Source organism: Aegilops tauschii, chromosome 7, assembly GCF_002575655.3.
Source record: "Aegilops tauschii subsp. strangulata cultivar AL8/78 chromosome 7, Aet v6.0, whole genome shotgun sequence".
NCBI classification, from domain to species: Eukaryota; Viridiplantae; Streptophyta; class Magnoliopsida; order Poales; family Poaceae; genus Aegilops; species Aegilops tauschii.
This window is the reverse complement of record NC_053041.3, coordinates 361280473-361305959: the sequence shown is the minus strand read 5'-3', so window position 1 is coordinate 361305959 and position 25487 is coordinate 361280473.

The window sequence follows — 25487 nt, the reverse complement described above, 5'->3', positions numbered from 1 at the left end:
GCTGAGGAAGGTCGCCTCTCCCTCTTGGAACTACCGGGGCTGGCCTAGAAGACAAGAAAGCCAAGGCCAAGGATGTGAAGCACAAGGGACTGGCCGTGCTCGCGGCCGAACCAGAGATGAAGCACGGCTGCGATCACCTAGAGTCATCCAAGGGCAACTGCCCATTCTGCGTCTTCCACAACGTGCACAGCCACAACACCAACGACTGCCAGGAGCTCAGGGCCATCCGTGACGGGCGCCTCGGTTGTTGCCCCCAGCGCAATGACCAAGGCTACAGCCATGGAGGTGGCCGAGGCGGAGGACGCTGGGACGACCGGGACCCCTGCCAGGAATGGCGCGATCAACCTCGTGAGGACCGCCCTCAGGGCAACGCTGGCCTTCCTCCGCTGCCGCCACCACCAAGAAGGAATGACGACCACCACCAGGAGGAGGGGGCTGGGGGCTTCCAGGAACCTCGAGCCATTGCTTGCATCCTGGGTGGCGCTCAGGCCCCAGCCTCTCATCGCATCTTCAAGCAGTTCGCGCCTGAGGTGAATGCGGACCTCCCCAAGCTCGAGGCAGCACGTCCGCTCAGGTGGTCCAAGTACACCATCACCTTCAACTCTTCCGACCAGCTCAAGTGTGCGGCAACTACCGGCGCCCTCCCGATGCTCTACTCGCCTACCATCAGCAACGTGCTTGTCACCAAGATACTCATCGATGGCGGTGCGGGGCTCAATGTTCTTTCCGTCGAGACGTTCGACCGTCTCCAGGTGCCCTATGACCAGCTACAGCCTACCAAGCCTTTCTCAGGAGTGACCGATGGCTCCACCACCCCGATAGGGCAGATCCGCCTCCCTATCACCATCGGCAAGCGTGACAACCACCGCACTGAGCTCATCGACTTAGACGTCGCCCACATTTGCCTCCCGCACAACGCCATCCTCGGCTACCCGGCCCTGGCCAAGTTCATGGCGGTCACCATGGCTACAACGTCCTCAAGATGCCAGGAAGCTGCGGCGTCATCACGGTCACCCGCGAGAAGAAGGACGCGGTGTGCTCTCTGGAGCGCGCCTACCAGGCTGCGCCGGTCGAGGACCCAGATGTCGAGGGCTCTGTCTACCCTCCTGAGGTTGTCCCCAAGAAGAAGAAGTAGCCGCTCTGCCAAGGATGTCAGGAGGGTGGGGTGTCCGGCGGCACTACCGCAAGCCCTGCGCCCACTGACGGGGCGCCTTCCTCTCTCGCATAGGAAGGTGTGCCCAGTGCCCCTCTGAGGCTGGGCTCGGGGGCTTTCCTCTGGAGGGCCTCGGACCTAGCCAACGTCACGAGGGAGGCGCTCGGGCACCATGTGGAGGCATGCTTCAGCGCGTGCTTCCGCCAGGATGGCACAAGGCGCGAGGCGCCAGGTGCTCAGGAGTTCATCACCAAGGCGATCGAGGAACTTCAGGAGGCAAGAGCTATGCAAGGCGACCGCCGCTGACCACCTGGCGTAGCTCCCTGCCCCGGCAAGGACAGCGAGCTGCGCGCCTGCGTCAACATCCCCGACCTCAACAGGGCCGCGTCGCAGGCGCTCTCCTGGCCGTCCCACATTGGCCGGTGCGAGGGTCTCCCTCACAGCTATGTTCACATGCCTTTCGGCTTGCTGAACAGGGCTATCATGCACCAGCGCCACATGCAGGACGTCCTAGCGGCTCATCAGGCCAGGCACTAGGCGGTCCTATCGGAGGTGGCGACGAATCCTCGCGAGCCCCCTGGGCCCCCAGAGCCTCCCGAGGCTCAGGACCTGGGCGGCTCATGAGGAGCGACTTCTGCAGCGCGCGCCTTCGACTACTCCAACACCTCTTCAGCAATGGTGCCAGGTGACACCTTTTTGGTTGTTCAGTTGGGGGCGCCCCTCAGGCTGCATTGTCCCCAAGCCGCGTGGGTCCATCCCTGCGGCATGTATCCTTCTTGCATCTATCAGAACTTGCTCTACCTTTCGATCATGGGTTGCTTTATGATTATCACCCGCTTGCCTGGTGCTTTATTGCCCTTCGCAGCCTCCCCGCGTTGCTGACCCGCCTCTTGCTCATCCCGCAACAGGGGCTACACATGCTGGCACGACACTTGTGCTCGGGTCTGTCCCTTCAACGTTGACAAATCTAGGGGATCGAGCTCTGGCTCGCGGCCTGCCCCGCGCATGTTACCTCACCAGACCCTCAGTGCCTTCATCTTCTTGCGGAAAGATCAGCGGCAGGACAGCAAGCGCGGTTATGAGTTATATTCTCCTCCTTGGACTAACCCGCAGCTGGCCACTGGAGGTAGGAGTAGGCGGTCTCGCCAGCGCTGGTTTGGGCGGCCGGTGCAAGAAGAGCAGCGATTGAAGAAGCAGCAGGACCGTTCGATTCAAATCCAACGGTCACTGCTGCTAGAATCATTTGTTGACTAAGTTGACAAAGCCCTGCGTGCGCGTCAACTTAGTAGGCCCATAGGTCTACCTCCGAACCGGTGCGCCCCAGATGTCAGTGGGAGGAATCATTTTTTTCGCGTAATAAGAAGGGAGTTGATTGCGTGCAGCTAGGCCAGCAGAGGGAGTAGGGTGGGCCGGTGAAGCCTGCGCGGCATCACAGCGGCCCACAAGAGGAGGGAGCAGGCAGTCTCGCCGGCGCTGGTTTAGGCGGCTGGAGCAGGAAGATCGGAGATTGAATAAGCACGTTGGCCGTTGGATGGACATCCAACAGTCACTGCTGCTAGAATTGTGTGTTGACTGACAAAGCCTTGCGTAAACAAGTGAGCCTCGAAATCTGTGGCGTGTACAGCCCATTTGCTATTATTTTTATAATTTTTACTCATTTGCTAATTCATATGGAATTTATTGCAGCCGATTTTTCAGTTTTAGAATTGCTGCCCATTTTCTCGTCGGTACTAGGGTTAAAAAATTGAACTAAAAAATGTGTGAAATTTTAAAAATTCACAAATTTTTGCTGGGGAACAAAATATTCTTAACCTAAAAATTAGTAGCCACACTAAAACAAATTTAAAAATAAATTAGTACTATGTCATGTTAAAATCCAATGAAATATAAAATATCAGTGAAGAACAAAAACAAAAAAAAACTAATTGCCCATTTGCTATAATTTTTTTGGAATTTGCAACCCCTTTGATATTACTTTTAAGATATACTGACCATGCTCTTTGCCCAAGCCGGAATGCATCCCTCCTCGTCTTGAAAGATTTGCAGCCCACTAAGTCAGAGAAAACAAATAGGCCTAGCTTGGGTATTCTTCAAAAAGAAATAGTGGGCTACCTATTTTCCCAAAGAAAAAACTGCTGGGCTGGTCGTGTTGTTAGACGGGCCACAGAGACCGCACAACCCAGTTTATAGCCTGCTCCTCCGAACAAATCATCAAAAAAAAAGTAGTGCAATTCTGTCGTTAATTGACTGTGCGTTGACAATCATGTGGGTCCCAGATATTAGCAGGGTGGATTAGAGTAAAAAACGAGGGGTGCTTCTGAGTAGTAAAAGAGGCGCTTGCTTGTGTTCGGGAGTGGACCTGGTGGGTCTGTACTGTCATACTCACAACTACAGTCCTCTCCCAATTCACTATGTTGACAGGGCCGCACGGTGGCGCCGCGGAGAGCGCACCAAGGCGGAGGATAATGTGTTGTGGCCAATGCGAGCGCACCAAGGCTGGGTTGGACATTCTTATTGAAAAATAAAAATGGACCAGAACTATTTACGACCTTGACTAGGATTTGCATGGGTCCGCTGGTAGCAGGAAGAAAATGGTGGGAGAAATAAGACTGGTTGCTATCGACTGAATGTAACAACACTATCATAGGAAATAATATCCTCCTCTTAAAATTTGACTTTTCAAATCGTGAATTTAAAGAACTGGTGCATGAGCATTTAGCTTTATTTATGTTTAGGGGACCATGAGCATGTACCTGGGCCAGATTCATGTGAGAGCCTCCCTTCCAGTTAATTATGGGCTCCTCTATTGGGCCTTCATCAGTGGGCTGCATGTTATCGACAAGTGGAAAATGTGTTCCGTACCAAAAATAGTACGCGCTACGTATGGTACGGGGCACTAAAGGATCGAACCGAGCAACGACTTCCAAAACATTGTGTTTGTCGTTCTAACAACACATTTATTCAACCAACACATGAAATATACTACTGATTGTACATTGAAAACAGCAGCAGCAGCAACTAGGGCTGGGGCTGCAATAGAAGCAGTAAGCAGGCCAGAAGAGTAAAGACGCAACTCTCTCTTCCAAACCAAACATCAGCCATCATTAAAATAGGGCTACCAAAAAAGAACAAGTGTATGCATCAAACTAAATAAAGTTCCAACTAAACCAAGTGTACGCATCTAACTAACTGGCTCAGTTAGACGTTACTATTTATTAAGCTGTGGAGATTGGCTGACGGCTTGAACCAGATGGATGCATGACGGGGGAAACTCCAGCCAGCAGGTCGAAGTCTGATGCTTGCGACCCTCTCTCCTACTTTGGGTTGTAGAGCGTGGCGGCACATATTAGGGTATGGTGCATGCAGAAACGAATGGTACGCTGTGTACACACAGTTTTGCCTGATGAATGAAACCGCGCTGCCATCATGATCCTTGCCGTCGGTTATCTCCTGGTTAATCGGATAATTCAGTTCGAGAAACAGAGAGCGCGCACCAAGGCTACTTACCAGCCTCCAGTAAAAAATTCATGAAGGCCCAGAGAAGTTGGGATCCTGCTCAAATACCTTGCAGTGACTGTGATTGTATTCCGCAAAACGACACGTCCGGTATGTGCGAACGATCATCAATCGTTCGCCATCATCTGATCGAGCTAGCAACCACCTGCAACTGCCATGCCGCTATTCTTTGAAAGGTTCTGGGATTAGGAAGGGTTGGGACACCAGGCGGCTACAACATCATATCAAGTTGGAGTCAAATAAAAAAGGGCTCTTACTGTAGTCAATCTTAAGAACAACATGTTATGAGCATGAATATTTTTCAGTAAATGTTGACAGTAATATAAGCAAGCCATCATGATATCATAGGAAAGTAACATACTGCTGTAACAGCCGTTTGTAGCGATGACTGGAGTAGGCCAGCAATACGTCCGGCCATAGAAGGAGTCGACAGCGTAAATGAAGCCCTTATGTTCAATGGCATCAGAGAACCATGGAGGATCTATGATCCTGCGATGGACGTGCAGATTTATTCACTTACCGCAGTGACCTGTCAGATAGGCGAGACCGCGGTTGAAGAACACAATTATCCTGAAGTCTTTATAATTCGCAGATCTTGTGGGCACTTGGAAGATTACAACCTTGAGCAAATCAAACTTGGTATGATGTTGGCTACTATAAGATTCCGAGTATTCTGGGCCGCAGTGCCAAAGCAGTGCAGTGTTAATCAAAGGAAGGGGGCTCAATCGCCGGGTGTAGACCTCCACGAGCATCCAGCTGCCACGATCATCGACGAGCACCATCCAAGACGTGTTCATGTCGACCCAGTACATACCGTTAATGTAGTTGAGGGTGACGGGGATCGGATCACAGTCAAGGGGGTTGATTCTCGCCACCCTACGATCGTTATGCTGCGTGACACGCTGTTTCTGAAGATCAGGCGGAATCAGCAAGCAAGGAGCTGGCTTAAAAAGCTTCGGCCTGAGGGCTTTGAGTAAACGGTACAGCCCCGACGAGCACGCGGCGAGCGGCATGGTACTGAGATTGTCCACACGCGAAACAATGAGCTTGATTACCTCTGTGGGGAGCGAATTCCAGCCACTCTTTCGGCGGACGCTGCTCGGTTCTGCCATTGTTAGTGCTTGAGTTTCGGAAGAGGGGGGAGGCTCCTTAGCGGGGATGGAAGATTGGACGATTATGTGCGGACAAAGATGGAGAAGCGAATATGTGCTGCGGGAAGTGGACAGGTGATGATGACTACAGCATGCCGCTTGACTTACGAGACACATACCGGCAGCGTAGGGTCATACCGATGCCAGACAACTTTCTTGAGTGATCACAGTACTAGTACTCCCTATAGTACCTACTACTATGGCCTAGTTTGCATATAGAGTAGTGGAGTAGGACTCTGCTCTACTACTAGCATCGGAGGAGTAGTATATTCTAATCTAAAACAGTTACAAACTTCAATGCCCAAGCATGGAACGACTACGAACCACCATCGGTGGTAACTCCAATCCCCAGCAAACGTTCGCTGGGAGACATGGCAGTTGCAAACGCCCGCGATGCAGTTACTGTACGTGTGTAAGGGTGGCGGTTTTGTCAAATACTATTGCTTAAAAACAGACCACCGTCGGATGGAAATCTGATGGTTACGTGGGATTCGCCAGGATTGAGCTCGTGGCGAACAATCGCCAGATATCATTACTAAAAAAAGGTTAAAACACCCAGGGCTATAACTTGCACCGGCTGACCACTAACAATGATACTAACATAGTTGTAAAATGGTCAAAGACTGTGTCTACGTGGTGTTTGGAATTATATGCAAAAAAACTAGCAAGATGCCGGTGCATTGCACGGAACATCAAGATGCATTTTTTTACAAAACACCTGTTGTGATTGACCCTTGCAGGAGTAATCCCATGTGTAAAAACTAATGATATCTCTAGAATTTTATTGGAAAAATGGTATCTCGAGAATTTCATCGAAAAAATGATATCTCGAGAAAGATGAGAGATAAGGTGAGGAGGAGTGGGGCGTGGTGGTGACTAGTGCTCGGACTGGGTGGAGGCATGGGGATGGACGGCGCCGACAGCGGCCACCATGCCAGATTATTCCAGAGACTTCCTTTTTTAATTGCTCAGCAAAGAGGTTGTGGGAGATAAGGATGAATGATGCAAGGCCTTATCTATAAATGTGGAGAGAGGTGCGGGTATCTTTTGTAGAATTGTCATAGTTTGCTTTCTATCCGTCAGATATAAATCGGACGGTCTATATTACAAGATGGCAGGCACACCATCATCACCAACTCGGTTTTTTATTATTTTATTATAAGAAGAAAAGAGTAGTAGATATAGAGATAAGATTGGAGATAGAGACTAGGGAGGAGCACCATCTACTGCTTCGTGTGCTACTCCTGCACTCCATTCGGCGGCCGCAACGTCCCCTACAGCCACTCCCAACCGCGCTTCATTCGGCGGGCGCTGTTGAAATTTGGGGAGCGCACTCGTGCGACTGCTGGCAACGATGACTTCTTCCTCGACCTCGGCAACCTCTTCCTCAACGACATGGGCGACAACCTCAACGCCAATGGTGCTGCTCCCGTTTCACAGTATGTGTTTCTGTCCTACTGTTCGAAATCGTGGTAAAATTCATGTTTCTAGTCTATGTCCTGGATTCGATATGTTCATCTACTATGCTAGTCCACATGATTAGTTTAATCTCTATTATAGCCGTCATGATTTAGTTTGTGCTTATTCGGATTAAATCTCGTACTAACTTGCTCATATATTCACCTGGCGCAACGTCCCCTATAGCCACTCCCTTTCATGGACGACCTGGTTGATGCCTCCAAGGTGCCCTGCGTCTACAAGAGTTTCGGTTGCGAGAGGTACGTCGACCAGCACTTGCTGGCGGAGCATAGTTCCAGATGCGCGCACGCGCCTTGCTGCTACTGCTATGGGTGCACGTTGCCGTCTTGGGGCTCTCCAGCGAGCCTCGTGCATCACCTCGCACAACCGTCTGGCGATCAATACTGGCCCGCGGCGGTGAACATCAAGTACCAGACGTGCTACCCGTTCGCCGTGCCGGAGTCGCTGGAGGATCATCGCCACCTGCTAGTCTCGGAGGAGGAGGGCAACGTCTTCCTCTTGATCGTGGGCACCAGTGAGGCCCGCGCAGGCCACCGCCCCATTTCTGTAGTGTGCATCAAGGGCAACGCCGCTGACGCTGACACTAACATGAGGCCGATGTACGGGTGCGTGCTCACTGTTACTGCCCCTCAGAGGTACGTGGGCGCCCACACCAACTCCATCATGCTGACTGGGACTATGCCGAGCTGCGACATTCCTGCCAATGAGGACATGGAAGACACATGGTATGATTCCCCCCCCCCCCCCCAAGATGGTGCACGGGGATTCCAAGGAGGTTCACCTGGACATATGCATTACCAAGTTAAATGTTGATCATTAGTCTTCGCTCAATGTAATCCGATGTCTAAGCATGTGGAGACTTCTTATTTATATAGTATAGAACCTTCCATGCATGATCTTGCTCTATTAGAGTATCACGCTTGAATAAAAGTGTATCCATTTATGGTTTAGTCTAGAATCTTCCATGTATGCTTTTGCTCCATTAGAGTTCTCGCTTGCCATTTATGAGATAAACTGAGAATTTTTACTACAGTACTGGTGAAAGACTTATGATGAACCCTTTGTTACATCTCCTCTGCCCCCTTCCAAGTCATCCTGATTTAATCCCTCCGTCTAGGTGTATAAGAGCATGGTTAATACTTAATAGTATAGCCAACTGTTGACTATAAGAAAGTGCCATGTCATATGTAGCCAACATCTATAACAATCGATTCAAAAACTAATTCTTAAAGATCATTTCTTGCAAAGCACAATAAGTGTTATTTCTTCACAAGTTTTGGATGTAGGTTGAACAGTTGAACGCTTTTGTTTGCAAAAGTTACTTTTTTTATCTATTTCACCCGGATGTTTGTGAGCTCTAGAGATGAAATAATATCTTAAGAAACCTATCGATACGCGTTACACATGAGATGACCCCCACATCCTTTGTCAAAATAAACAACTCCCCGATCAATGCATTTCACTGTTCTGTGCAACGCATAGGCACCTTACTATAGATTAGTACGGCCATAAATTTAACTAACATTATATAGTACGATAAATGCTCATGCATGTCACCTAAAATTATATCATTGAAAACTATGTTCAAATACGCATCCAATGATATTGTTTTTGTTGACATGCACTAACATTTTGTCGGTTAAATCTTCAGTTAAATTCAATGGGGGACTAATAAACCACGACCGATGTAGTACTAGTGTAGAGGGCGGCGTTGCACGGGAGTCTCACCCCGCTCATGGCGCGGCAGTAAAGCCATAATATCACAAAACCCCACAACTCCCTAGTAAAATAAACGGACAAGCAACCATCACATCCCTCCGTCTCTTTTGCATTTCATCTCTCTGCATTTACTTTCTCTAGTTCATCTCGCACACTCGATCCCTAGCTACTACTCCTAGTATCCCTAGCTACTACTCCTAGTATCCCTACCTACTACTCCTAGGGCTAGTTCTTTTCGCGGCTTAAAAAATAAGTTGTCTCTTCCCCAGCTTTTCCCATAAGACTAGTCACAGTGGAGAGTAACATAAGGCGCCTCACTCATTTATTTGGGCTTCTAAGCTACAAGTACCTCCGTCCTGGTTTATTCATCACCATTGTAATTTGTGCTAAATTTTGACCACATATTTAACTGATAAAATGTTAGTGCATGTGACATGCATAAACATTTCATTAGTTAAATTTATGGTCTAAATTTGACACAGATTACAATGGGGACCAATAAACCAGGATGGGGGTAGTAGTTATGGGATTACTAATCTAGAAGCCTAAAAGAACTGGCCCCTTGTACTCCTAGTAGTAGTACTCAAGTTGGAATTCCAATTGCACGGCACAACTTGTTAGGAAAAAAATTCGATACAGGGTGTAGGAAGTGGTTTGGGAATTTGCATTCCTTCCCGACCAGTGAGATACTCCACATAAAGTACGATAGAGAAAAAACCATAGAGAAGGTAGCTAAAAGTAAACAATAAAATGAGCATTTCGGCATTTGCTTGCATTGAATCATTTCACAACCTTGACTAGTGTTGTTTTTCTACTTTTACAAAAACCGCATCGTAATGTTAAAACATGCATTTGCATGTACATAAGTAATAGTAGTATCACAGTCTGCAAGCCTATATAGAGAGAGATGTGTAGTGTGATAGTATGTAGTAAAGTTTGTGCTATATGCACGTACTTACAAAATGCGTACGGATACACAAGGTTTCCAAAATTTTCCTTTTACATACTTAATTAAGGACGCTAATAATTCCCGAACGTTCGGGATTTATCATTTGCGTCCCAAAACTAATGAGATCGCCTTACAAAACTAAATTATATTCCTAATAAAAGCCACGACGCTCGCAGGAGCGCTTGCAGCACGTCACGAGTGCCCTGGTGCGCGGTCTTTTCCCAGCGCGCTGACACAACACCTCTTCCTCAGTGTTGCAACTCGCGAGGTGCTGATTGGCGGCTTGGCGGCGGGCGAGTGCGATCTCACCGGTGTGGTGATCCGGCGCCAACAGGTACTCCTCCTCGCCAGAAGCATGCACCCGGTCCATGTACCACCAAGCGTAGATGAGGCGCTTGGGCCCGACTGCACTCAGGGCTTTGGCACGGGCATCCTCCGCCACCCTCACGGCCCTCGCACGAGCCTTCTGCGAAAGAGCCAATTGCCTGACTCTCTCGGACGCGACATAGCCCTGCCAGGCAGCATGCCTCACGGCGCGCTTCTTTTCCTCGGCCTTCTTCTCCGCCTCTATTTGGGCGCGCTCTGCCGGAGGCAAAGCCTCCCACAAGGCGACGTCCATTTCTTTCCAAAGCTCCTCAAGGCTGGGGGCTCGGCGGGTGGCGCGGCGTTCTTCTTGTAGCGGGGAGCCGACGCGTCCTCCACGCGTGCTGGAGAGACTGGGAACACCGACGCGTCCACCTCGACGCGTCGGGACGAGGAGCAGAACACTGACGCGTCATCCTCGACTAGTGGCAGCGAGGAACGGAACGGAGACGCGTGACCGTCCACGCGGTGCAGTGAGGCGCACCTAGGGCTTTGGGAGGGGCGATGCCATGGTGGTCGACGTGAGAGGGACGGGGAGGAGATAGCGATGAACGTGAGCTTTCTTCCGATTGTCGTGGGAGGCGTAGTATGTATAGCGAGCAATGGCACACCTATGTAAGATATGGACTAAGCTTCACTGACTTAACTGCAGGTGCAGTTGCGTCACTGACATGTGGGCCAGATGCCTTATGGGCCCACATGTCAGTGACCCAATGCACCTGCAGTTAAGTAACTAAAGCAGCGTCCTGTAAGATATGTTGTGTGATTAACGTAACAACTACGCGGGCATATTTGTTGGAGTAAATTACGGGGAGGGAAGGGTGGAAATATTGCTGGTCACAACGGATTGGACGAGCTCGGGGGCAGGAGAGTTATGCATGCAGATTTTTTCCACACGGGGTGGAGTGGTGGGACTGCCGAAGGGAGAAGGAGAGTCAAGCAGGCATTCAGATTTCAAGGTGCACTAAATTATTGCATGCGATGATTAAGGTTGGCCATAGTCACTACTACAAAAACAGCTATAGCCAATATGGACACTAATGGCGCACTGTACATGTGGTGCGCCATTACTAAATACTAATGGCGCACCATGTGTTGGTGCGCCATTAGTGTGCAAATACTAATGGCGCACCACATCCACGGTGCGCCATTAGTAAATTTTTTTTTAAATTTTCAAAACTACTAATGGCGCACCGTGGGATGGTGTGCCATTACTAGTTGAACTAGTAATGGTGCACCACTCCCACGGTGCGCCATTAGTAATTATGTTTCAAAAAAAAATTCCAATTTTTTTATTTTTATTTTTTAAACTACTAATGGCGCACCGTGGGATGGTGCGCCATTACTAGTTCTAGTAATGGCGCACCATCCCACGGTGCGCCATTAGTAACTTGGCCACCACTTCCACCGAATGCACCCCCCCCCCCCCGTGGACCGCCTTTTCAGTTAAAAAAAAATAAAAAAAATGATGGAAATGTCCAAAAAATAAAAGAAAATAAGTTTCCCATGTGATATGTGGTCTAGTTGTTGTGAAAATTTACAAATATGAATTTCGACTTTATTTGCAAAATCTCTCGAGAATTTGTAAAATGGGCATAACTTTTGCATACGAACTCGGATGAAAAAGTTTTTTATATGAAAAATCATCTACTCGAAAAGTTACATCCGAATTTAACGGGGGGAACCCCGTTAAACATTTTCAAAATCCTCAAAAACCTAACAGAAAAAAGATACGGGGCTTTTAAGATCTGGAGAGGCAAAAAAAATTCATACTTACTAATGGCGCACCTGCCCATGGTGCGCCATTACTATCTCCCCGCCTTCAAAATTCAAAATAAGTCAAAAAACTAAAAAAAATACTAATGGCGCACCTACCCATGGTGCGCCATTACTATCTTCCCGCCTTCAAAATTCAAAATAAGTCAAAAAATTAAAGTTACTAATGGCGCACCTGCCCATGGTGCGCCATTAGTATCTTCCCGCCTTCAAAATTCAAAATAAATCAAAAAAATAAAAAAAAGTTAGTAATGGCGCACCTGCCCACGGTGCGCCATTACTATGCCGTATATATGGCTGGGCGTGGTCCTCTCCTCCTTACCTCTTCATTCTTCTCCTCCACTCCACCTCTCCTCCACTCCATCTCCTCCTCTCCTCCACTCCATCTTCCCTTCTCTCCTCCACCATACTACCCTCCTCCTCTCCGGCGACCTACTCCTCCTCCTCACCGGCGACCTCCTCCTCCTCTCCGGCGACCTCCTCCTCCCTCCTCTCCTACCCTCCCCTCCCCTCACGGTTTCTCCTCCCTTCTCTCCGGTGAGCTCCTCCTCCCTCCTCTCCTCCCATCCCATCATGGTTTCTCCTTCCTCCTCTCCGATGCTCCGGTGAACTCCTCTCCGGCGACCTCCTCCTCCTCTCCGGCGGTGTAGGTGAGCGTCTCTCCGGTGACCTCCTCCTCCTCCTCTCCGGCAAAAGAACACGGCAAAAGAACGTACAAGATCCAAAAACAGGAACAAAATTTGAAATAATATCGCGCAAAAAAACGAGCAAAAAATGGGCAAAAAAATCGTGATCCAGATCCAAATTCAAAATTCAAAAATAGCAATGGCGCACAGTGGGGGTTAGACGGTGCGCCACTACTATTTTCCCGCCTTCAAAATTCAAAAATACTAATGGCGCACCGTGGCCTATACTAATGGCGCACCGGTGGCCTATACTAATGGCGCACCGTGGCCTATACTAATGGCGCACCAGTGGTGCGCCATTAGATACTAATGGCGCACCACTGGTGCGCCATTAGTAAAAAATACTAGTGGCGTGGTACTAGTGGCGCACCAGTAATGCGCCATTAGTAGGCAAAACTGGTGCGCCACTAGTAGGCCTTTTCCTAGTAGTGAGTGGTGGTAATGTAGTATCTTACTAGCTGGTATGATGCACACAGGAATAGAAAACATGCTGATGTGGCAAAGAATTAAAGAAGAGAGGGGGGTTATAGTAACATAGGTAGATACCGTATCATGTTAGATACTATGCTACTTTGTGTAAGATGGACGCCGTCAAGCTAGCGACCGAGGGGCCGCCTGATGGCAAGGAGCACCGCACACCCGAGCGATACTTTGGAGATGTCCTGGAGGGGTCTCGCATTGTGGCGACGCAATGTGCGAAAGACATTATCTTTGAATGAATACATTCATGTTGTCTCTACCTTGTATGATGATACAAAGTTTTTATGTAGTCTAATGTTTGTTTTGTTTTTAAAAAAAACTTTACCTCCTGTGTGGCCGTGTTGTATAAAATCTGAGAGTTGGCCAGTCGTCGGCTTCTGGCCCCACGTAGGTAGTACGGCGGTGTTCGCGATAGAATCTAAACACTCTTGACCCAATTGTTTGGTACTTGAAGGAGGTGTTTAGCGCAACGAACCAGGCAATCAGACTATGCGGCTTGAACACCCTCACTTAGCCATAGGAGCTTGACGATAAAAATATAGGCGCAACCCCTAGTATCCGAACTAGGATGCTGAAAACACCTGATCAGGTAAGTACCGGTCCCTCGCGTAATGCGGAAAAAATCTCCAACGACTTGAGACCTCTGAAGAGCTGACCGGCTCTCGCCGCATCATGACAGTCAGTTTTCGGCTTTCTCTACTGAGGTGCTCCATCGGGTAAACCAGGGCACAATCACATTAGTTCTCCCATTACTACCTTAGCCGATATAGCGGAACGTGTAGAAAGCACAGGAGCCGGGCAACCCAACTATTGACCAAAGACATGATTCGGAGCCAATGCAAATAATGCTAAATTCGGGGTGCCGAACTATACTGTTAGAAAGTGTTCGGACTTTGTTGCCGTAGTGTGGGGCGCTATGGAGCCCCTGGCAAATTGAAACGTATCAAAGTGTACGGGTGCTATGTGATAAGGTTATCAACAGAAAAGGGAAAACAGGAAAGGAGCAAAAGGTAATGAGCTAGGGCCACAAAATTTAGGCCGCAAACTTTTTTCATTGCAATTTTATTAATACGTCAAGGCGCATTGATACAAAGAGTGCGATAAGCGGCAGGCTATTTGACATGCCACAACCAAGGGAGAGCTGCGTGTGGGTCCTGAAAACAGGTAGAGTCATCGTTAAACAAAACACCTAGAAATTCCCTTGTACGCTTGTGCTTCTTTCCATCGTGGTGTATTTATCCTTTGACAGGACCGGTGATCAAGCCATCAGGAAAAACCTGTGGAAAAGAGACTTCAATGGGGGAAAGAGAAACAGTGAGAGTATGTGTGTCCGCGAGCGGTCGAGCCGTATTGCGGATCACTAGCTAGTTATGCCTCCGTCCATGCCCATGGTATTTTGAGTTCGTAGCTATGTACGTGCGATACAAATGCTGCCACTTGGTCGGGACTGGGACGGAGGCCAAATTGCTAGTCGAGCTCTTGATGAGCCGAGCTGTCCTACTGCAGAATAGTCCGGACCCTCTTGATAGTGTCCGGGTGTTCGGCCGCCGAATTAAGGTTCTGCTTGGAAAGGCCGTTTTGTACTTCTACTGCTAAGGTGGCGGTATGCTCCTCGGTACGAAGGGGGCGTTCCGTGTTTCCCTTAACTGTTATGACGCCGCGTGGTCCGGGCATTTTGAGCTTGAGGTACGCATAATGGGGCACCGCATTGAATCGAGCAAATGCGGTTCGTCCGAGCAGTGCGTGAAAGCCGCTGCGAAAAGGGACAATATCAAAGATTAACTCTTCGCTTCGGAAGTTGTCCGGAGATCCGAAGACAACCTCTAGCATAATTGAGCCCGTACAGCGAGCCTCTACACCTGGTATGACTCCTTTAAAGGTAGTCGTTGTGGGCTTGATCCGTGATGGGTTAATGCCCATCTTGCGCACTGTATCCTGATAGAGCAGATTGAGGCTGCTACCACCGTCCATGAGGACTCGCATCAGGTGGAATCCGTCAATGATTGGGTCGAGGACTAGTGCGGCTAATCCGCCATGACGGATGCTGGTCGGGTGATCCCAGCGATCAAAGGTGATCGGGCATGACGACCAGGGATTGAATTTTGGGGCGACTGGCTCTATCGCATAGATGTCCCTAAGCGCGCGCTTGCGCTCCCTCCTAGGGATGTGTGTGGCATATATCATGTTCACCGTTTTGACCTGGGGGGAAACTTCTTTTGTCCCCCTGTGTTCGGTTGCCGGGGCTCCTCGTCATCGTCCTCGCTTTGCGGTCCCTTTTCCTTATTCTCTGCATTTAACTTGCCGGCCTGTTTAAAAACCCAACAATCTCTGTTGGTATAATTGGCTGGTTTGTCTGGGGTGCCGTGGATTTGGCACGGACGATCGAGTATGCGGTCCAGGCTAGATGGTCCATGATTGTTTCTTTTATATGGCTTTTTCCGCTGACCGGGCTTGGAGCCACTGAATCCGGCGTTGACTGTCGTGTCATCAGTGTTGTCACCATTGCTTCGGCGTTTGTGTCTGCTGCATCGGAGCATGCCGTTGCTATTTTTGACCTCGGAGGTGCCCATTTCGCTTGCTATGTTTTTGCACGGGCCAGCCAACTATCCTCACCCACACAAAAGCGGGTCATGGGTGTCGTGAGGGATGCCATGGACTTCGGCTTTTCCTGGCTGAGGTGGCGGGCGAGCCATTCGTCACGGAAGCTATGTTTAAAGGCCGCTAGGGCTTCGGCATCCGGACAGTCGATGATCTGGTTCTTTTTAGTTAGGAACCTAGTCCAGAATTTCCTGGCTGTTGAACTATGTGACTTAGGTCACAGCATCTGGTGGCCGGACATATGTACCTTGGAAGTTGTCAAGGAAAGCCTCTTCCAAGTCCTCCTAGCTCTTAATAGAATTTTTAGGCAGACTGTTTAGCCAGTGCTGAGCTGGCCCTTTGAGTTTTAGTGGGAGGTATTTGATGGCGTGAAGGTCATCCCCGCGGGCCATGTGGATGTGGAGAATAAATTCCTCGATCCATACCGCGGGATCGGTTGTTCCATCGTATGATTCGATGTTAATGGGTTTAAACCCTTCTGGGAATTCGTGATCCATTACTTCGTTAGTGAAGCAGAGAGGGTGTGCGGCACCTCTATAGGGCCGCATCGCGACGTAGCTCCGATGGAGTCCGTCTACGGTTTTCGTCCCGAGCGTGACTAGGTTTGTTGCGTTCGAATAGATAGTCGTCCTCGCGTGTCAAGGCACATCCTCGCGATCCGTCGATCGATCTTTGATGTCCTGCTCTACTGTCCAGGTCTTGGCGAAGGTCATAAGTATAGCCCCAAGCTGTCTTATCCCTGCCTTTACGGCGAGGTGGGGCAGTCTGGTGTTCGGCTTGAGTTGTCGTGTTATCCCGACCGCGTGGTGGTCGGTCAGCCGCATTGCGCGATGTTGGCGCGGGCTCTGGCGCCTCGTCATCGAACTGTGGTAGCAATTTGTGCTTCGGGTAACTTTTGGCTGGGCGCTTAAGGCCGTATTCCTCGGCTGCCAGGACATCAGTCCATCTGTCATTGAGCAGGTCTTGTTCAGCTTGAAGCTGCTGCTGCTTCTTTTTCTGGCTCCTCGCAGTGGCTATTAGATGAAGCTTAAAGCGCTCCTGCTCGAGAGGTTCCTCAGGCACAATAAAATCCTCGTTGCCGAGGCTCACCTCCTCCTCGGAGAGTGAATGATAACTACCATCCTCCGAGACTTCGTCTATGGCCTGTTCATTAAGGCTAACTTGCCCATTTTCCCGATTGTCTTGTTCGGCCGTTTGTTGGTCGGGTTCTTCTGTGTCTTCGGCACCATCCGGAGTGTTGTCGTCTCCTGTGCTGGTGTTGCTATCTCTGTTGCGGCACGATTTAGAGCGGCGCCGCTGACGCCGGCGCTTTGGTTGTGTCTTAGGAGGGTCCTCCTTCGCTGGGTTTTCCTTGTCATCGCCGCTATTATCTTTTGGCGCATCTACCATGTATACGCAATATGAGGAAGTGGCCTTCCATCGTCCAGTGAATGGCGGGTTTTGGGCCTCCTTGTCTCCGGCATCGTCGTCCATACCGTCGATGTCTTCAAAGTCGTAATCGAGCGTGTCGGTTAGGTCTTCGACAGTGGCTATGAAGTGGGCGGTGGGTGGCAAACGGAATTCTCCATCATCAACCTCCAGCTCAAACCGGATATAATTCGGCTGAGAGTCCTCCGCTAGAGATAGATTCTTTAACGAGTTCAGCACATCGCCTAAAGGCGAGTGCCGGAAGATGTCCGCGGCGCTGAATTCGGTGATCGAATACGCGGACACACGTGGCTCGGAACTTATAGTCGGAAACGAGTCCGTGGTTCCAGTGACACATACCTCACCCGAGGTTAGGTCTGTGTGCGGCTCCAACGCCGTGGAGTCTGCGGCCTCTGTGGCGGGGTTGAACTTCTCGTCCTTGGATGGCGCGATCTGCTCCGGATCTAAGGCCAGAGCAGTTACAGGTGTGATTTCCTGATTGTGGTCCGATGACAGATTTAAGTCATGTTCATCATGGCGACGGGAGCGACTGCCGCGGTCCCGAATCCGTCAAAGATCAAGTCTCTGCGGATGTCTGCGACCTAGTTCAAGCTCCCAAATCTGACCTGATGGCCAGGGGCGTAGTTGTCGATCTGCTCCAGATGGCCAAGCGAGTTGGCCCGCAGTGCGAAGCCGCCAAACACAAAGATTTGTTCGGGGAGGAAGGTTTCCCCTTGGACAACATCATTGTCAATGATTGAAGGGGCCATCAAACCTTTTGAGGACGACACAGTGGAACCCTCAATGAAAGCACCAATGTCGGTGTCAAAACCGGCGGATCTCGGGTAGGGGGTCCCGAACTGTGCGTCTAGGGTTGATGGTAACAGGAGACGGGGGACACAATGTTTACCCAGGTTCGGGCCCTCTCTATGGAGGTAATACCCTACTTCCTGCTTGATTGATCTTGATGAATATGAGTATTATAAGAGTTGATCTACCACGAGATCGTAATGGCTAAAACCCTAAAAAGTCTAGCCTGTCTGACTATGATCGTCTCCGGACTAAGCCCTCCGGTTTATATAGACACCGGAGGGGATTAGGGTTGTACAAAATCGGTTACAGAGAAAGGAATCTTCATATTTGGTTACTAAGCTTGCCTTCCACGCCAAGGAGAGTCCTATCCAAACACGGAGGAGAGTCTTTGGTCTTGTATCTTTACAGCCCATCAGTCCGGCCCATGTCCAACAGGCCGGACGCCCGAGGACCCCTTAGTCCAGGACTCCCTCAGTTGGCGCGTGGCCTCGAGCCTGGGAAGGGATGCGTTCACCTCGCGAGCAAACTACTTGAAGATACGCTGAGATGCTGGGGCTTGAGCTCCGCCCAAGATGCAGGCGATAGCACGCGGTTCCTGGAAGCCCCCAGCCCCCGCGTCTTGATGGTGGTCGTCGTTCCTCCTAGGTGGCGGCGGTAGTGGAGGAAGACCGGCATTGCCCTGAGGGCGGTCCTCGTGAGGCTGATCCCTCCATGCGCCCTCACGAGGCTGATCCTGCCAGCGGTCCTCGCGAGGCTGGTCGCGGCACTCCTGGATGGGGCCATGATCGCCCGAGCGTCCTCCGCCGCGTCTTCCTCCTCGGCCGTAGTCCCGGTCGTTGCGCTCGGGGCGTTGACCGAAGCGTCCATCTCGAATGGCCCTGAGTTCTTGACAGTAGTTGGTGTTGTCGTTGTGTATGTTGTGGAAGGCACAAAACGGACGGCTGCTCTTGGATGACTCGGGATGGTCCCGGTCGCGCTTCGTGTCAGGCTCTACCGCGAGCACGACCACCCCTTTGCGCTTCATGTCTTTGGCCTTGGCTTTCTTCTCCTCTAGGTCGATAGTAAGGAGCTCGAGGAGGGAAAGGCGCCCTTCCTAAGCTCTTGCGCACTTGGTCGCCAGGTTGAATAGCTCGAGAGCCATGCATAGCTCCTCGTGGATGGCGAGCTCCTCCTTCATCTTGACGTCGCGGACGCCATCAGAAAACACTGAAATGATGGCCTCGTCCGTCACCTTGGGGATCTTGAGACGAACGCTATTGAAGCGCTGGATGTACTTCTGCAGGGTCTCTCCTGGCTGTTGCTTGATGCGGCGCAGGTCACCCGCGGCCGAGGGTGGTCACGAGTGCCCTAGAAGTTGGCGACAAAGCGGTCGTGCATCTCATCCCAGGAGGAGATCGAGCCTGGGGGCAGGTTTAGGAGCCACGAGCGAGCACCATCCTTGAGAGCCATGGGGAACCAGTTCGCCATGACTTTCTCGTCGCCGTTGGCCGCCTCGATGCTCAGCTCATAGAGCTGCAAGAACTCCACCGGGGTCGGGGGTGCCGTCGTAGCAAGGAGGCAGATCCGGCTTGAACTTGCCCGGCCAGACGACGCCACGCAGCTTAGGAGTGAAGGCGCGGCAGCCTGCCGTGGCCACCGGGGCCCTTTGCAGAGGTGGGGCCTGCCCTTGGTGTCCGCGCACCACCGCCGCAGGCGGCACACAGTCTTGTCGTGGTGGTACCGAGAGTGTAGGAGCATTTTCTTGCGACCGGGAAACTTCTTGGCAGCTTCCTTCTTCTCGCGTGGGCGCCCGACGCTGTGGGTCACGCCGGGGTGCCGCGCGCCTTGGGGCCGGAGCGTCGTCTTGGTGCGGAGGTGGTGGAGGTGCTCCATGAGCTACATCGCCCGGAGCTGGCAGCGGGCGAGGCAGCGAGAGGGAGGGTGCGGGAGAGCCCCCAACGGCACTGACGAGCTCGGCGATGCGGTCGAGCCAGTCCTCGTAGAGGTCGTCGACTGGGTGGTAGCGTAGGAGCTCACGTGCCATGAGTAGCACGGCCTGCGCGTCCGTGGGAGCACGACGAGCGTGAGACTATGAGCCGGCTGGGGTCAGCGACGGAGTGGCGGTGCGGCCATCCCACCGCACGGAGGGGTGAAGTGAGGACGCTTGCTGCTCGTTTCCCGCTGGACCGGTGGCGGCGTTGGCGGCGGGTGACGGAGAACGACGGGGAGGCCCGCCGATGGGAGCAGTCTGAGGGACACGAGCGGCGAGGGCACCCGGCGCTCAGTGCGGGCTCGACGCGCGTCTGACATGGTTGTGGTGGAGTGGTGGAACACGGATTGGTGAAAGAAAAGCTTCAGCGCACCCCTACCTGGCGCGCCAAATGTCGGATTTCGGGTTCCGGCAAAACCCTTGAGGTTTGAACACTTGGGTGCGCACGAAGATCTCTCCTGCCCCTAGATCACGTCCTCACCGCGATCTCAAAGCTCAGCACGTCGAACTCACAGAACGAGAGACACAAGGTTTATACTGGTTCGAGCCACCAATGTGGTGTAATACTGAGTCGGCCCTTGGGGACTACACGTTGCTGTTCAAAGTCTACATGATTATATTTACAAAGTCCCTGCTCATTATTGCATAATGACCCGACCCTTGGGGGCTACACTGGTTGAAGTTTTTATGAGCATCAGGTAATTACAAGTCCCAGGTCGCTGCAAGCATGACAACCCGGCACTTGGGGGCTACATATGTGGAATACTCAGTTCTGACTAGTGATTGAGATGAACAACCTGGATTTCTTCAAGCTTGTGACATTCATATTGGAGCAATTCTTAAGCTGTTACTACGTTACCATCTTAAGACATGGGGGCTACAAGTTATAGGCATATAAGAGGTATATTTTCAAGCTTGATGTGAACTACAATTATGACCCGGTGCCATCAATATTTATAAACCGGCAATTTTGGCAATGATAAACCGGCAAGTTCTACATCCGTAAACCGGCTGAAGATCAGATGAGTATTTCAAGGACCAATATTTCTATTAAGCATTGGGAGCTGAGTCAAATGAATTATTCTTCATAATATTTTTCTGTGACAAACCAATGTCAACAAATTGATTATGAGGCTGGCCTATTGACCCGGATTTTCTAGAAGGAAATGACAAGGATTTAAGGATGCTCAGGATCAGTTTAACATGGATAAATCCAAATTAAATTGGGGGCTAATGTCGGGGATATACCCCGCGGTATGACCTGGCCGGAGTTATAACCCGACTGGGACTTGGTAAAACGGCAGGTGTTAAGTCAGATGATTACCCGACAGGTGTTAAGCTAGATGATAACCCGGCAGGTGTTAAGTCAGATGATAACCCGGCGGGTGTTAAGTCATAACTCGGCAGACAATCATAAACCGGCAGACAATCATAAACTGGCAGGAAGTCATAACCCGGCAGACCATCATAAACTGGCAGACCATCATAAACCGGCAAACAGTCATAACCCGACAGACAGTGATAACTTGTTGACAGTCATAACCCAGCAGATAGAGTCGCCTGGGGTTATGAAGCCCAAGACATTATGAAGCCCAAGACGTTAAGAAGCCCATGAAGAGAAGTCAGAATAGTTTAAGTCTTAATCCGAGCTGGACTCTACATGTAACCCGCTCCTTCAACATATATAAGGAGGGGCAGGGCACCCCAAGGGGGAAAAATAATCTTAGGGCTAGACATAACTGGGAGAGCCAGTTTACGGTGACTCCCTCGTGAGCATAATGAGACCTAGCCACAAACAGCATGTAGGGTTATTACCGGATGATGTTTCCCGGTGCCCGAAGCTGTCTAAATCCTTGTCTTGTGTTGCATCTCTCGATTCCACTCATCCCCTCTCAAGCTACCACATAGATGCGTTGGCCTCACGACTAAGTCCTCACACTAGGACATCTGACGTGACAATTCCACGACAACATGCAAGTGTTGATGAAGCCACTGAAGCCCGGTCAAGCCCCAAGGACCAAATTCCTCGTGAAGGAATTGCAGTATGTGCCTCGGACTGTCTATCGCATTCTGACGAAGACATTGAGTCCAATCCAAGGCCACGACTCGGATGATGAAGAGGTCGTTGGCATCATGAAGAATCTGCTTTTCAACATCATTCATGGCATTCCTGTCAACTACCATGATTTCTTCATGAGGACTCTGGCCAATGTTGCATTATCTCCATTTGAGTTGGATTATGAGATTCCTCAGAACAAGGTCTTCACTCAACTACAAGGCTGATTTTCAAAATCATCTCAGCTACTTGCCCCCCATTGAAGTCCTCAAATGGACATTTTCCTCAGCTGATGAAAAGGGCAAGGCCACTGCTATTATTGATGAAGACATTCATCCATTGGATGGTCAGTTTCGCAAAGCTGCATCTTACTCCACCAATGATGACTCTGCCACTCATGACTCTGCCGCAAATGCTTCAAAGCAAAATCCTCAAGGCACAGCTCCAAGGGTGATGACTAATCATGAGCTTCTCCTCAGTCTTCACCAGAAGTTCGACCGCAACCACAAATTGGTTAAGTGTCAGTTTGGTTCAATTCTTCACAACATGACTGCTACACACAATGCAGTGAAGAAAAAACATTACTACCTCCATGAAGTCTTCGTTCACACCTGGGCTATTCTGTCACATCTTTGTGGTGAAGAAGATCTCAAGCAGGACTTTGAATGGTCACAGCCACAAGCGAAGAAATTCAAGAAAGTCAAAGTTCCCTCCTTGGTGGCCAGCTCATATTCTTCATCGCGCGACACAGATGAGCATGAAGATTTGGACGACACTGCCGCAGGCCCTACTACAACAACCGACCCCGGCAACGCTGACGCTCCTGCATCAATATGATATTCTTCAGTGGTGTTAGTCCTCATTTTTTGATCCTTTTGGTCATTCGATGACAAAGGGGGAGAAATTTGAGTTAGTCTTCAAGCGGGTCTACATATATGGGCATTTTTTTGCTAAGTTACAACTCTCGTTCTTTTGAAGACTTTGCTGGATCAAGTTGTAAACTTAAACCCGATGGTGGTCTGATACTTTTGTTGTGTTCTTCTGCATGTTAATTCCTCATATATGTAATGCATGCATGCTGAATTACATCAGTCACCATATTTCATCATGCATTTCAAATTCTTCATATCATATGTTAAATGCGTGTATGAATTACAAGATATAGGGGGAGATCTCCATGACTCTACTCTTCAAGTGTGCATTGCTTCTAAAGCAAATTCCTCACTATGCACATCTTCAGGGGGAGTTCTTCTATATCTTGCAATCAAATTCCTCAATATCAGTATTTACACTTCATATGTTTTATCCCCGTTGAAAACTTAACCTATATTGTCATCAATCACGAAAAAGGGGGAGATTGTAAGTGCATCTTGTGCCCCTTAGTGATTTTGGTGTATTGAAGACTTATAGGTTAAGAAACTAATATGTTTGTGAGTGTACACAGGTCTATAAGTCTATGAGGAGTTTGATATTTACAAAGAAAGTCGACCCCTAAAAATGAATGTCTTCAACTGAAGACTTTGGATTTTTGAAGACTTTCTGAAGACTTCGAAAGTGAAGAAAGTGGTGTGACCCTGAAGACTTGGATTTTATGCGAGGAACATGAAGCGTGAAGACTTTTGTTTTTGTAGTTTCATTTTCTCTTTCTTGAGTCGTAGGAAACACCGTACTGTTAAAGGGGGTCCCCAGACTTGCCTGCCTGCGGCCCACGGCGTGGCTCTGCAAGAGGGCCCGTACGGCCCATCTTCACCAATGAGCACTCAAGACCCTCGCGAGGGGCCAAGCCTCGCGAGGCGGATGACGCAAGACCTCCTCGGGAGCGGCCTCACCAGGCTGGCTCGCGAGGGGCGGAGAGTTCAAGGCAAGGCAAACCTCGCGAGGTTCTCATGACGTGAGCCATGACGACCAAAGCCAGGCGGGCGCCAGCACGCACAGTGTCTTTGTTTCCACTTTGGTGCTAAGGAGGCAAGCACAGGCGAGGAGTTCTGAGGCATCAGGCAAAGGTTTCCATATCGGTGCAACGAGACCAAGACCAGTAGGACGGCAAGACGGAGGTCACCGTGGAGCCCAAGACGGCGTCATCACCAGAGCCTTTGGCAGGCGAAGACTACTTTTGTCAGGATAAGCTATACTAGCTGTCACCTTTCAAATTGGCCATTGTGGGATCCCTTCGCGCTCAATATTTGGGAAGAGGACCGGGGCCTCTATAAATATGACTAGCCACCACAGTAGGAGGCAGCTGGAACTGACCTTGAGCAATCCTCACCCACACAAAGCACAAGAACACCTCTCCTCAGGAGGCTGTTCTTCCCCTTGTACTGTTCATCCTCAGCCCAATAGGCAATCCACCACCACCACACTGGAGTAGTGTATTACACCACAATGGTGGCCCGAACCAGTATAAATCTTGTGTCTCATGTGTTGTGAGTTCGTCGTGCCTAGCCTAGAGATCACGAAGTGTGTGAGAGCATGATCTGTGAGGGAGAGATCTTCGCGCGCACGCCAGAGTTCGAACCTTGAGGGTTTTGCCGGAACATGAAATCCGACATTTGGCCCGCCAGGTAGCGGTGCGCCGAAGCTTTCCTTCCGTTGATCTGCTCTACGCCGCCGCTGTGCTCCGCTCTCATGGCAAGCGCAGTGCTTCCCGCTCCAGCGACCGATGCCAGCGACGGGGCCAGGGGCTCCGAGCCCTTGCTCCCGCCTTGCGGCGGGTGCAGTGGCCACCCAAGTTCAAGCCGGACATGCCGCGCTACGACGGCGCGGCGGACCCATTGGCTTTCCTGCTGGCCTATGAGGAGGCCGTCCTTAAGGCCGGGGGCGACGACAAGGTCATGGCCAACTGGTTTCCCATGGCCCTCACTGGCGCACCGCGTGCCTGGCTGGTCAACCTCCCCGGATCCACGGTGGCATCTTGGGAGGAGCTGCGCGATCTCTTCGTTGCGCACTATGCGGCACCGGCGCACCATGCGGTCGCGGCCCTCCTCGGCGGCTCGCAAGCACCGCCCTCGGATTGTCACATCAAGCCGTTCCATCACCAGATTGGCGCCACCTCCAAGCGCCTGGGGGCTCCGCCGGGCTGGGCCACGCCCGAGGCCGACCTCACCTTCGACTCAGAGGACCACCACGTCACCACCGCCGGCTCGGGTATGCTCCAGATGCTTTGCACGCCCACCATCTGCAACATGGTCGTCACCGAGACCCTCATCGACGGCGGCGCTGGCCTCAACGTGCTCTCCGTGGAGGCCTTCAGCCTTCTTCACGTACCACTCGAGCGGCTCCGCCTTAGCAAATCTTTCACAGGAGTTGGCGGTGGCACCGCCCACTCCCTGGAACAAATCCGCCTTCCTGTCACCATCGTCACGCGCGATAACT